Source organism: Temnothorax longispinosus, chromosome 5 (assembly GCF_030848805.1).
Source record: "Temnothorax longispinosus isolate EJ_2023e chromosome 5, Tlon_JGU_v1, whole genome shotgun sequence".
NCBI lineage: Eukaryota > Metazoa > Arthropoda > Insecta > Hymenoptera > Formicidae > Temnothorax > Temnothorax longispinosus.
In genome coordinates, this window is record NC_092362.1 from 18,682,920 (window position 1) to 18,695,940 (window position 13,021).

The following is a 13,021-nucleotide window of genomic DNA, read 5'->3' on the forward strand; positions in this document are numbered from 1 at the left end:
ACTATTTCATCATTTTCAAACGTAAATGTGAGACCATCCTCCATCCTACTTTTGTCGTTTCTTTTTGCGTTAAATTACTAATAATTTTCACATTTCTCTATAGAATTATCGATCTGTATACGAGATTCAAATAGTTCCCAAATTTTATCTTTATATGTAATTTTTGGATGTTTACTCACAACTTATTCAGCCACCTATCTCTTTCAAAATATATTCTTTCACGGTTGATACTTTACTCTCAATGCCGTTTCCACTTCTGAAAGCAGTCCTGATATGCGCTTTTTGGAATCGCATAAGTCTGCTGTAAATCTTCTTTGATGTCTTCAAGTGTCGAATCCTTTTGGCCTTTCAACGTGAATTTCGTTTTAAAAAAAGAAAAAGTTTGCAAAGCCATATCGAGAAACTGTCAGAAGAAAAAGACCTGAACTGTAGAAAAATAATTCATGATTCCTTCACCACGACAACGCACTCGCACAGGCATAGGCATCGCTACTGATTCATCACTTCTGCACCAAACAAAGATGATTATGCTTTTTCAGCTTCCTTCCTTACTCTTATAACCTGGCCCTCGCAAGCTTTCTTTTTTCAAAATAAAATCCACGTTAAAAAACAAAAGAATTCGACATTTGTGAAGACATCATCAAAAAAAATTTGCAGACGGATTTATGCGCGATACCGAAAAACGCGTATGAGGATTGTTTTCAGAAGTGAAAACGGCGTTAGAAGTGATGTATCAACCGAGAAGGAACATATTTTGAAGGAGATAGAGCTGAATAAGTTGTAAGTAGACCTCCGAAAATTATAAAGATAAAATCTGGAAACTTTTTGAACAAACCTCGTATAATAATATGTTACCTTAATTAAAGTTTTGAAGATTACGTGAAAAGAGCTCTTGAGTTTAAAAAGAAATAAGCTTAAGATCGTCGGAAATAATTAATGAGAGAAATTATTGAAAGAACGTTTCCTTCGACAGAAAATGATTATTGAAGGGTATGAAATATACCCTCTTACTTGCTATCGACGCTTTCACTTAAAAAACTAAGCTTTATTTGGAATGAGATATAGAGAACACTTTTTTGGCTTTTTTAGCATTAGATTTGTTATTATAAGTCCTTAAGGTAAAATGTAACAGATAATCTTTTTTATTGTTCTCTTTTTCTGATTTTTATAAATTATTTATAAATTATTTTTAATTAATTTGTATTAATGAAATAAAAATTCAATTCAATTCAGTATTTTATAATTTTTATATTAATTATGTTAAAAATAAATAATTTATTTTAAAACTAAAACATAAACAAATAAAGGTATTGATATTATTATGTATTTACAATTATCTTTATAATTATTAATGTTAAACCATATGTAATTAATATGGATGAAAAAGTATTTATATGTTTAATTAAAAATATGACAAATTAAACTTCAAGTTTTTTTTTAAACATAATTTCATCATTAAAATATTTTATATTTATGTTTACATTTTGTAATATGAAAGAGAAGTAGAATACATTGATTCCGTTCATTATATTACCTAAATATTTTATTGTACGATACAATATGCAAAACGTAAAAAAAGATATATTATCGCATTTCCATTCTTTCGCGTTTTTGACAATGTGGAAAAACGTCGTGACGTTTGTGCACGATTTTTCACGATGGCTCTACGAGTTTTACTGTAGAGAAGAAAGATTAATTATTGTCAGCTTTAGTGATGGCAACATGCATTCTCAACATGTCGAAGGATATAAGTCCACATACGCCAGGTAAGCAAAGGTACACCGGCTGTTGCCTGTTATTCCCATTAATCTCGATTATAGTCGGTAGATCAAGCATGCATTTCCTGTCGTGCACGAGAAAGAAGAAAAAAAAGAGAGGGAAAAGTTAGGATTGGGAGCGGAGGATTTACAGAACAAGCGGATATCCGACTCGCCATGGGGATCGCCTGGGAAATCCAATTGTGGTCAGCGGAATCGGTCGGAAATGTATCGAATGTAGAATCGAAATATCGAACGCCAAGTATATCCCGGTTTCTCTTTTGTGATTACGTTCAGTTTTTGCTAGTCCATATACTGTACTTCGAACGTCCATAAATGCGAGATCATCCTCACGTGTGTTTTTTGTAGTTTTTTCTTGCGTTGAATTATGACCAGCAATCTTCTTCGAAAATGAATGTATGAAAGTAGGAAAAAATTGTTCGTTTATTCGGTAATCCTATAAAATTAACGTGTTGGATATTGCGTTTCATAAGTACATGCATCTTCCATTTTTATACTCGCTCGTATTATTTATCGTGGTGAAAACACAGAATAAAATTGAACAACGTTTTCCATCTCAATAAAAACCAAGAAATTTAAAGTGTTAGAAATGTGTAATACAAGATTCTTATATCATATCCTGTATTAGTGCAATGCTATTAAAGTCTGATACTTAATATTAAAAGATAATTATACAATAAGCAGTATGCAATGTTGCTGAAGAATTCTATTAAGAAAATACAATTCCTTGCAATTGCAGTGTATTCTAAAGTGCCTTGTCAATTCTTTTTACTATGGCAATCAATCTTAAAAGAACTGGGTAGAAAATTTCGTGATCCATTAGGAGCCAAGAAGCTCGTGCAACTCAAAAGACTTTTTTCTTCTCTATCTATCGCACTACTTCGCGTTCCACTTCACACTTTCAATTTCGACTCACGTCCCGTAGCAAGAATTTCTATCTTTTAAGAGTACTTCTGCGCTATTTTCCATTAACACCGCCATAACAATCACCGGTGACCGACATTCAGCTTTCCCTTTACGTCTTGTCGATCATCAGTGACCGTCATGGGGTGACAGTCAAATAAATATGTCAAATAAATATTTTTGTACAATTCCTATTTTACTACTATCAATTAAATGTGTTATTGTTCTTTTTAGTATAATAAAATATTTCAATTGGCGTGAATAAAAAGTCACGTAAAATACGCTTGGCGGTGAATGTGATTAAGTTGTATTTTCTGCTGTGTCTATTATTATTTGCTTTATTCGCCTCGTCGTAAAGACACATACTTCAAGACTTGCGAGTCCGAGTTCACTCAATTTCGTAACGTTGTGTCAATTAATACAATGAACAGTCGACCTTTCTATGAGCTTTATTCTAACTCGGTGTTTGTCGAAAGTTTCGACAAACACTGATGATCCAAAAGACTTGATCTCCGCCGTCAGCGAGTTCCGGCAACTTTGTAACGTAACAGTAGCCGGAAACATTATGAATATCATAAATGTGATGAAATTACATTGATGCACAGTGAATAAGTTAAAGGATGAAAGTTTACGAGTAACTGCGCGAACAGAAAAGAAATTACGCAAATCTGTTATATTCTATAATTAACTTGTCAACTACTTTCGCTTTTTATGCCACGATAAATTAAACAGCTTACTATAAATGTATTGTAATGTACTAAATATTCCTCCCTGTGACATTTCTTTCATTCCATAACTCTCCAAATGATAATTCAAAGCAATTTTATTCTCGAACTAAGACATATTTCATCATTTTTTTATTCCAAATTTTTCAAGATTAAATTATTCATATACCAAGAGAATATGTAACCGTATAACGTACAGAACATATTTTGTAAAAGAAGATTTTGTAAAAGAACTCTTTAATTTACATATTATAAAATATGTTTAGAGGAAAATATAACTATGTTTTTTTCTTGTGCTAGCGATAAAGAGCTAGCACGTAAGGTAGCGAGACTTTCCTCGTACACGCATATTTTTTAAAATATATATATTTGATGTAAACATGGATAGTTCGCACACTATGGTGTCGCGCACTGACGCGGTGGAAAACCTTTGATGTAACAATGCCGAGGGATGATGTTATCACGAGAATGCTGCAATTCTCTCGACTTCTAAAGGATCACTGAACTTCCTCCCTGTAACATTGTAATTGTACTCCGTTGCGCAACAACAAGAATTCGCGGCAGTAGATGCGACAGCAAAGTTGCGACAATCTGTTCCACGCGAATTATTTTGCACTGCTCGCAATGGCTTCTTTAAAGCTTCCGATTGTTCGACGCACACAATGTCCGTCTAACAAAGCGGCTTTGAATGGCATGGTCGATTCGATGTAACTACAAAACAATTATTTCCGTACGAATTCCTACCTGTTCACCTAATACTTTAATAAGCAAACAAACGTTGCATAAGAGTTTCTTTCGCGTTGGAAAATATACAATAATTCCGCGGTTTAACTACAATCGATTTGAAGCAATCTTTTTCCTTTCCCGAACCGTGAAGCAGAACCATGGAATAAATCTCATTATACAAGAACTCATCGCGAGCCATTAAAGACATTTTTGCGATTCCTGCGTTAGCTAATATTAATGTTCAATCTCGAACGTTTCTCTTTTCTTTCTTCATTTCATCGCATAGTATCCAACTCTCGGTATATTACAAAGAACTATTTTTAATTAACAACCGTTCCAAGCATTCCCTTTGATCTCTAGTTCATCGGTACGTTTTTCACGATAAAAGCTATTGTGATTGGTTAACTTAAGATAAAGTTGTATAAAACGAGATCTTTTTTTAGACCCTTAATTAAGAAATCTAATAATTTTCTTTGACCTGCATACTTCGCTTCAGTTTAACGCTAAAGTAATTAAATACAGTGTCGTAATGCGCTGTTTGTTATATATATATATTCACCAACAAATATTATAATTAATTTCTTGCGCTTTAGTGCGGACATATTAATTACCGTTGTGTAATAGAACCGCATTTACGCTAAAGAGAAATCTTCCTATTTAAATAGTCATAAAAATCTAATGATAAAAAATTTCATCTCTTTATCGCTATTCCATTATTGTCTATTTTTTAAATTTAAAAAATTTAAGAGCTATAAATCAAGATCTAGATTTAATCATTTTATTACGAACGTATTAATAAAACACGTCAGTAGGTATAACATCAGGAACACAAATTGGCGGCAAATGCGAGAATTTGTCGAAAGTCATCGATTTATCCAAAAGTTTTAAGCACGTCTTTACGACTTAAACTTTTTTGTCATTGTTCGTTACGCCCCACGCTTTCAGCTTTTAAAAAGTTTTATAAGCGCTACGGCCAGTTTGGTTCGAAAACGTTGTTTAGTAAAAAAAGTCTATCAAGACATTTGGTATATTCGTTATTTCAATTTATCGCAGCTAACTTGCAAATAATTTTAATATTTACATTTGCAACAGAAATGTGAATATAATTAATAATATTAAATAAAGACAGAGATATGTTACATATAATAAAAGTACCGATAATAAAAATCAGTAATTTTTTATTATATTAATTGTTGTAATCAATAACAAGAAAACCAACTGTAATAAATTTATTTAAAAAATGTCAAACTTATTGTTTACGAAATAAAATATTGTTTCTAATTTACAAAAGTTAAAACTATTTTAGAGCAATAGTATTTTTCTCTGAAAAAAATGTCTGGTAAAAATAAGAAAAAACATTCGAAGACAATATTTGTTTGGAAATATATGTATACACGGAAAGAACGGTTTTGCTGAAGTTTCTAAAAATTTAGCTAAGATATATGTACAAATCTGAAAATAATTTTGTTGCACCATCAAAATAATTATGTAGAACACTCAAACTAATTGCTAAAATGTCAAAATTTTTTACAGCATTATCATCATACTTCAGCAACCTACTTAATGGTGCAACAAAATTATTTTCAGATTTGTATCCATATAGCTAAATTGTTAAATACTTTAGCAAAACCATTCTTTCCGTGAGTATAGGTATGTACTTTTGTCAGATAAATGAATGAGATGCGGATCGACAGCTGTTGAGTGAATACAGTCAATATCCCGATTGCTACTACATAAAAGCGTCAATGATTGGTGAACTAGCTTTAAATTATACATTCGTGCGCACTGTCGCGCACAACACCGGGTAACCGTTGTGCTGGCGACAGCAAATTCAACGTCACATGAAGCGAGTAATTTGATATTGTAACGCTGGATAACTATGCTACACGTATTTTACTCGCGGCGACGGCTGGAGATTTCCATACAAATTAGCGGACCCGCGGGCCACGTATCATAATCCGCAAATAATAAACGGCTGCATTTGTGGTAATTCATATGATCGCCGTACTTTGTTGTACTTTGCGTCCGTATTTATTAGATTTATATTTTTAACTTTGCACCTCCAAATCTATTTAATGTTTAATAAAATGGTAGACTTTTAAAATTATTAATAACTCTTCTCTCTTCGTAGAACTATAACTATTTCCTTAGATTTCGAAAAAGATTAATTTTTTAAAAACTGTTAATTTATTACTTACTTTAGCGTAGTACTTCGATAATGATAGAACAGAATGCTGATAACGAAATTATTAGCCAAATTATGATTCATGAAATAATCATTTGCCAAAGTGTTTGTTACATTTTCTGCAATGTAAAATACTCTTTTCATATTTCGCGTGTCTTTTTTGTACAATAAATTTTACAATCTACATGACATATTTCAAACCCAACTTGATTTAGTTTACGGTCATCTCGTACGTGATGTGCACATATTACGGCACAACGTCAACGAATTAATTTACTGCGACCGAGATAAGCTGTGAATGCGTCACGCAAAGCATAATCTCTATCACTAGCGTAACGGAAGGTCTGTCTGCATGTACGCCGGAACCACTTGCGCGTATACGTGATCAACTTCGGATGTAGCGTTTATTATAATTAAGAACAACGAATATACTCGCTGCAATGCTTGCATGTGTGTCATGGAATTAATTTGTTCATACGCGAGTTAATGATGTGTGTATAACATTCTCTGTGTAATAGTTACTCAAAATAGATGTATACGAAATTCCCCGAGCATTGTGCGCTACCTCGCAATTATGGATCCATTGACGGGTGCATTTTATTTTAAAATAGCTAGATAATGTTTCAAATCAATTCAAGCTTTGTTATTGATATACTTTTGTTGTCATGTATAATATCAAATATATATTAGCAATCATCATATCCACAATTATTAAATAAATTATCATTACACTAGACATACGTTAATTGCCCGTAATAATCAATTATAATCATTTATAATAAGATATTAAATTACGCAATCAATAATGGTTAACCTAAACTAAATAAAAGTACAAATAATTTATTGGGTTCCAGAATAAAGCAACGACAGTATTTTATGTACGTGTTAATTTTGCTAATCAAAATTTACGAAACTGTATTTTATGTCTATATGGATTGGCTTTATACATGTAAAAATATAAAATTATACCATTACGGTAATAAAATTTTATATAATTTAAAAAGATATTATTTTAGTCTAAATATTTTAAAATAAAATTAAAGTAAAATAATATAAATAAATTATTTATAAAATATTTATATATGTTATTGTAATTCATCTCTCATATTTTAATAATGTACTGTTCAAATGTTAAAATTAACTTTCAACGTTTGATTTCATTTTATTCTGCACTTCGCACGTGTCCGAGAATAAAATTCTAAAACAACTGTTTTCATTGATAATCAATGCTCTATTGTTCGGTAATTAAATTAAACAGAATTAACATTCATTTACTTTGTTTAATATATCCGAAACACATATACTATCAATTTCCTTTGTGCATATATATATTTTTTTTAAGTATAAAAAGCAGAATATAAAAGGATATAATATTTTAAATTTAATTATTTTATTTAATTATGTCTCTTTGTAATTAAATGTGATAATTATTGTTCCTATAGTTAACTTATTGTTGTGATATTTGTATCATATTAAACATTCAATCATAAATTAAAGAAGATATCCCCTTTGCTTTTGAGTTATGTTTTAGATTCCATAGGAAACATTATTCTCAGGTGTAACTCAGAAACGAGTAATGTATTGAGAAGGCGTATCGAGCGTTATAAATTCGACTGCCTTGGCGTTTATCGTGGGTGAAAATTTATTGAAGAATATTTTGTGAAGCTAAAAATAAATCGGCGAGTTACATCCCGGATTTACGGTGCGGAATATTTCGCCGCGGGCAATTATACAAATATGTAATTTTATTCAATAGCTTCAATTTCTATCAAAACTCTCTTTGCAATGCACAGATTTGCAGTTAAAGTTTACGCATCATTGATGAAAGTTTCATCATGAAACACAATATTAGTTGTTTAATTTACAACGTATCATCTATCGAACATCTATCGACGTTCTCTCAGATGTTCAATGTGTTTAAATGCAACTATGCCCGTATGTACAGGTGCAAACACACAGCGGAATTAGCTACAAAAGAGTACGCAAATTAATGGCAAATAGTCAAGCGAACAGTCTTGGTTACACATGCGCAGATTTAAACAACCCAATTAACTTCAAAACGTGATAAAAAAAAGGCGCGACGTACTTTACGATCAACGTGACACTATCCTGGAAGACTAAATTTACTTTCCGCGCTAATTTATTGTAATTCGCTTAGCTTTCATTGACACTTCCTCGTGACTCGATTTTACTGTAAGATTTTTAGTTGCAGCCGTTTAAAATGTATTCCTTGAAAATAATTAACAGCAAAAAGTAATAAATGGATGCATTACATCTATTTAACATATAATAACATTTTATATAACATTTATGTAAAAAAATGTATATATATTTTTTATAGCCCTCTTAAATCCTTTTCTTTAATGTAATTCCTCGATAGCCCTACATTATAGAGATAATTGTTATCAAACAAAATTGAAATTCTTTAATAAAAAAAATCTAATCCTTAAAAATCTCTCTATATGTATATATAATGTTGCGTTCTCAACTGAGAGAAAGCCAGCAAGACATCATCATACTTCCTTCCTACAGTGATTTCCAACTGAGAGCATCGTCCACTTTCGTGTGCAAAAGTTCCTCGAACAAAAGGCAACCGTGTTGCGGCCCATTTTGCGTTATCGATCCGCCAAGTTCCCAAGCGCTATGATATAACATTTCCATCACGGTCCAACAATGTTCTCCACACACATTTGTAAATGTTATCGTCAAGTAGTTCTCACCGCCAGCACAAAACTCCACAACATGCGTATACGTATGTTATACATATCGTGTTGTAAAAGTCAAATAACGCGAAACACAAGAATTACCGCGAGTGTAAATCAGTTCGATTGTGATATTCAACCATAGTATTGTAACACGTCGGAGTGACACAATGTCAACCTGTAAAGTTACACACATTACCGATGTCAAGAACATGCGTGTATATCGCGCGTATGTCGACGACCGATCGCGAATTTAGACGAGAATGTAAATCGAATGTATAGATATATTCATTGCCTCGTGATTACACGGCGGATATATCTGTGGTGCGGTAACAGCTACTACAGAGAAATTGTTATAATAAATGTTATTATGTCAAATTATTATATATTTTGTTGTTTAGATATTATACGTAATATGTGAATATTAATATATGAGCAAACAAGATTGTTAGTCTGTGCTAATAGAGATATTGAATCAAAGGGAAGGTATAAGGCAAGGTAATGTAATAATATACGGAAAGAACGGTTTTGCTGAAGTATCTAAAAATTGAGCTAGATATAGAAAGATAATTATCGGTCCATCTAAGTAATTATATTAAACATTCAAGCTGGTTGCTAGAATATCAAAACTGTTTGCAACATTATCATCATGCTTAAAAGTCCTACATAATAATTTTGGAGAGATGATCCAACATAATTATTTTCAGATCTGTATCTAGCTTAATTTCTATACACTTTAGCAAAACCATTTTTTCCGTGTAGATATAAAGAGATAATAAATGTGATAAATAATATAAATAATATCAAATAAAGCCTTTTGGATCGGAATTACTATTTTTTATAATATTTTATATTAATGTTATTTCGATTTTCTAAAAATTTTAAAACGCAGATATTTCTTAAGAATATATGTATATACATATATATATATTTACATTAAAATAGAAATAAGAAATATCATAAAAACTCAAGAAAAGATCTTTTATGTCTTTAAACATGATAGATTTGCTTTTATCGCGAGCCACAGAATAACGTTGGTCATTCTTTCACAAGATATAAACTTCTGAGTATGACGTAATATTTTCGATACTATATAAAATCGAATATCTGCACAAAATTTAGAAAGTGACTTGAAAGAAGTATCGATCAAATGGAGAGTGCATGGATTGTTTATTGCAAACACTTTCGACATGCACCGAGCAATCCCCAGAGATAAGTTTCTTCTAACTTCTGTTACACAGATCCTGCCGGCTTAAACGTGCAGAACGGTAAGATCCATTAGGGATAAATTGAACAGGCGAGTTTATGTCTTGCACGGCGTCTCAAACCTTATCTTTAAAGAACAGAGTTTCTCATAGATTTCAAGAGAGCTTACACACATGCACAAGTTTTGTATGAGAAACTGATCGACGTATAAAACATTGATATAAAAATCATATAGCGCAAAATGAATGGTAAAAATCATTTGAAAATGTTTGTACTTTTTTATACCAAATTATATCATTTATATTCAATCCTGGAAAATTAATATAGACAATAAAGACTTGTTTTATATTATATATATATATATATATATATATATATATGTAGGTCTAGAGGTATGTTCCGGGACTGTTTACGTTTTTTGAAATGTACAGTCCTGGAATATAACGCATATATATGTAATCAGATTCAAAAAACTGTCCCGAAAATTGCCGTAAGACATGAATTTTTTCCAGGACAGTCCTGGAAACTGCCAAATGTCCCGGAATATACCGATATCAAAAATAAAAGTCCCGGAACATACTTCCGGACCTACATATATAGGTATATTTATTTATTTATTTATATAATATTTAGTACTTCCTAGTAAAATAAAAACGGCATTATAGGATTTTTAAGCTCTTTTTCGGTCAGACGCATTATCTTCGTCAAATATTCGTGTATTATAATTATTGATTAAAAATACAAAACCACATTTTAATTGATTTAATATTATATAAGCTATTATTTATTTTTGATCTCATCAAAATTTAATTTTTCACGTACGAAATTGTTAACCAAAATTTTATAATGCATTGTATGAAGGTTTTAAACGCGATATAAATTGAAAATACCTAGAAAGTTTAAATTCCGAAAGTGCTAAAATATTAACGAACTCTATAGTGTTCAATAAAATTTAAGACAAAAACCGTTTGATTGAATTTATTATATAAAGCTAAAGTTTAGTTCATAACATTGTTATATATTTGAAAAACTAAGAAATTCTAAAAAAGTTTTAAATACTTCTACTAGCAAACTTTCTTCTTGTACGTTCTCGATATATTTAATTCAAGGAATGCAAGATGAAGGATACTTCCTAAGTACGACTCTTTACACATTTATTTCATCATTTTATAATTTTGTTTTTGCACTTAGTTTACTGCACTATTTATATTTCACGATGTATCAATTCGAACAACGATAAAATTACGAGAAATTTTCGATTAATACTTCTCTATCGACTTCTCTGATACAGCGCGGTAGCCAAACTTCGAACGAAAGCCCATTGTAACTTTCTGGCGCAATAGTGTCGTATGCAGCACTATAGATCAAAGAGTACTCTCTAATTAATATGCATTCGATCTACAACAGCCTCATCGGTACGTTTTTCACGTGGATATTTCATCGCGCGCAGTGCAACTATCTTTGAGGAAACATTTTTTTTTTTCCAAGCAATCAAACGCGAATTGTCGTCTCACTGACATTGACTCGCAATTTCGAACTATCGAACACAAGGATGAAATCTTGTTATCCTCGAGAATCATCATGGGGATCATCCATTATTCATATTGAGCGACCACGAGAAATCCTCAATATCATTGACGACGTTGACCGGTAACATTCTTTCTCTATAATATTTCTCGATAATTTAGACAAATGCCACATATAGCTGATATTGAGGTCGCAAACCCGTTTTTTAAACCTTTTCTTATACTAGAATAACACAAGGATCGAGAATCGACAGGTGACAAAATGTTAAGATTAACCTTAAGGTAAAGAATGATGGGATGTGACCGTAATTTCCTATATAAAATCTCGTTATACGAGGCATAAAATGATCGAACACGGAGGAAAATAAAGTGTAACGATGCGTTGGCGAGACGTCGTCATATCTAATGTCTCGTTTGCCTTTAACAAGCAGTCGATAAAAATCTACAATTTCGCTGAAGATCATACGAATATTATGGCAATATTGTGAACCATTTCACAGTTGCGATTAACGACAAGACTTAGAGAGAAGCAACAAGCAGAATTCGATAATAGATGTACTTATTACATATGTAATATATTTCATGTTAAAAATTGGAATAATTTCTCTTTTCATTACCTATTTCCATCATTGAAGCACAATCCATCTAATATCTTTCTCTTTTAGTTGATTACTGCTGAAAAACTGTTTAATATAACTTTACATTTTTATTTAATTCTTACTATTTTTCACACCCCAGATTTTTGCAATATAACTGCATTTTATATATATATATATATTGTGTGTGTGTGTACATTAATTTCTTTTCGTATAAATAGCAAGATATATTCTGATAAAAAAAAAATCGAGAATTTTTCGTTTATTTCTTGACTATGCTACGATATAGCCCGCAGCTTTTTCGCCGTAAACATACATCTAATGGTTTTATCGCGAACCAACGAAGAGAATATTCGCCCAGGCGAAATGCCCTTAAGTTAACGCGAAAGTTTTACGAGTTTCAGATTATCACGGCTTAAGCTTCCTTCGTATAGTGTCGTATAGGTTTTTATTGCACCAAATCCTTAAATAAAAATAATGTTAGAAAAAGAGAAGTGATGACATTTACCAAATGAATCGAGAACATTAAAAATATATATTTGTTCCTTATGCTTGTTATGTAAGGCACGAATTAATTGTTTTACAAACGTATTAGTTTTTTATGATAAATAATTTGCTTTGCATAATTGCAACAACAATAATGGATACAGTACGATAAATTAAATGTTTTTTAT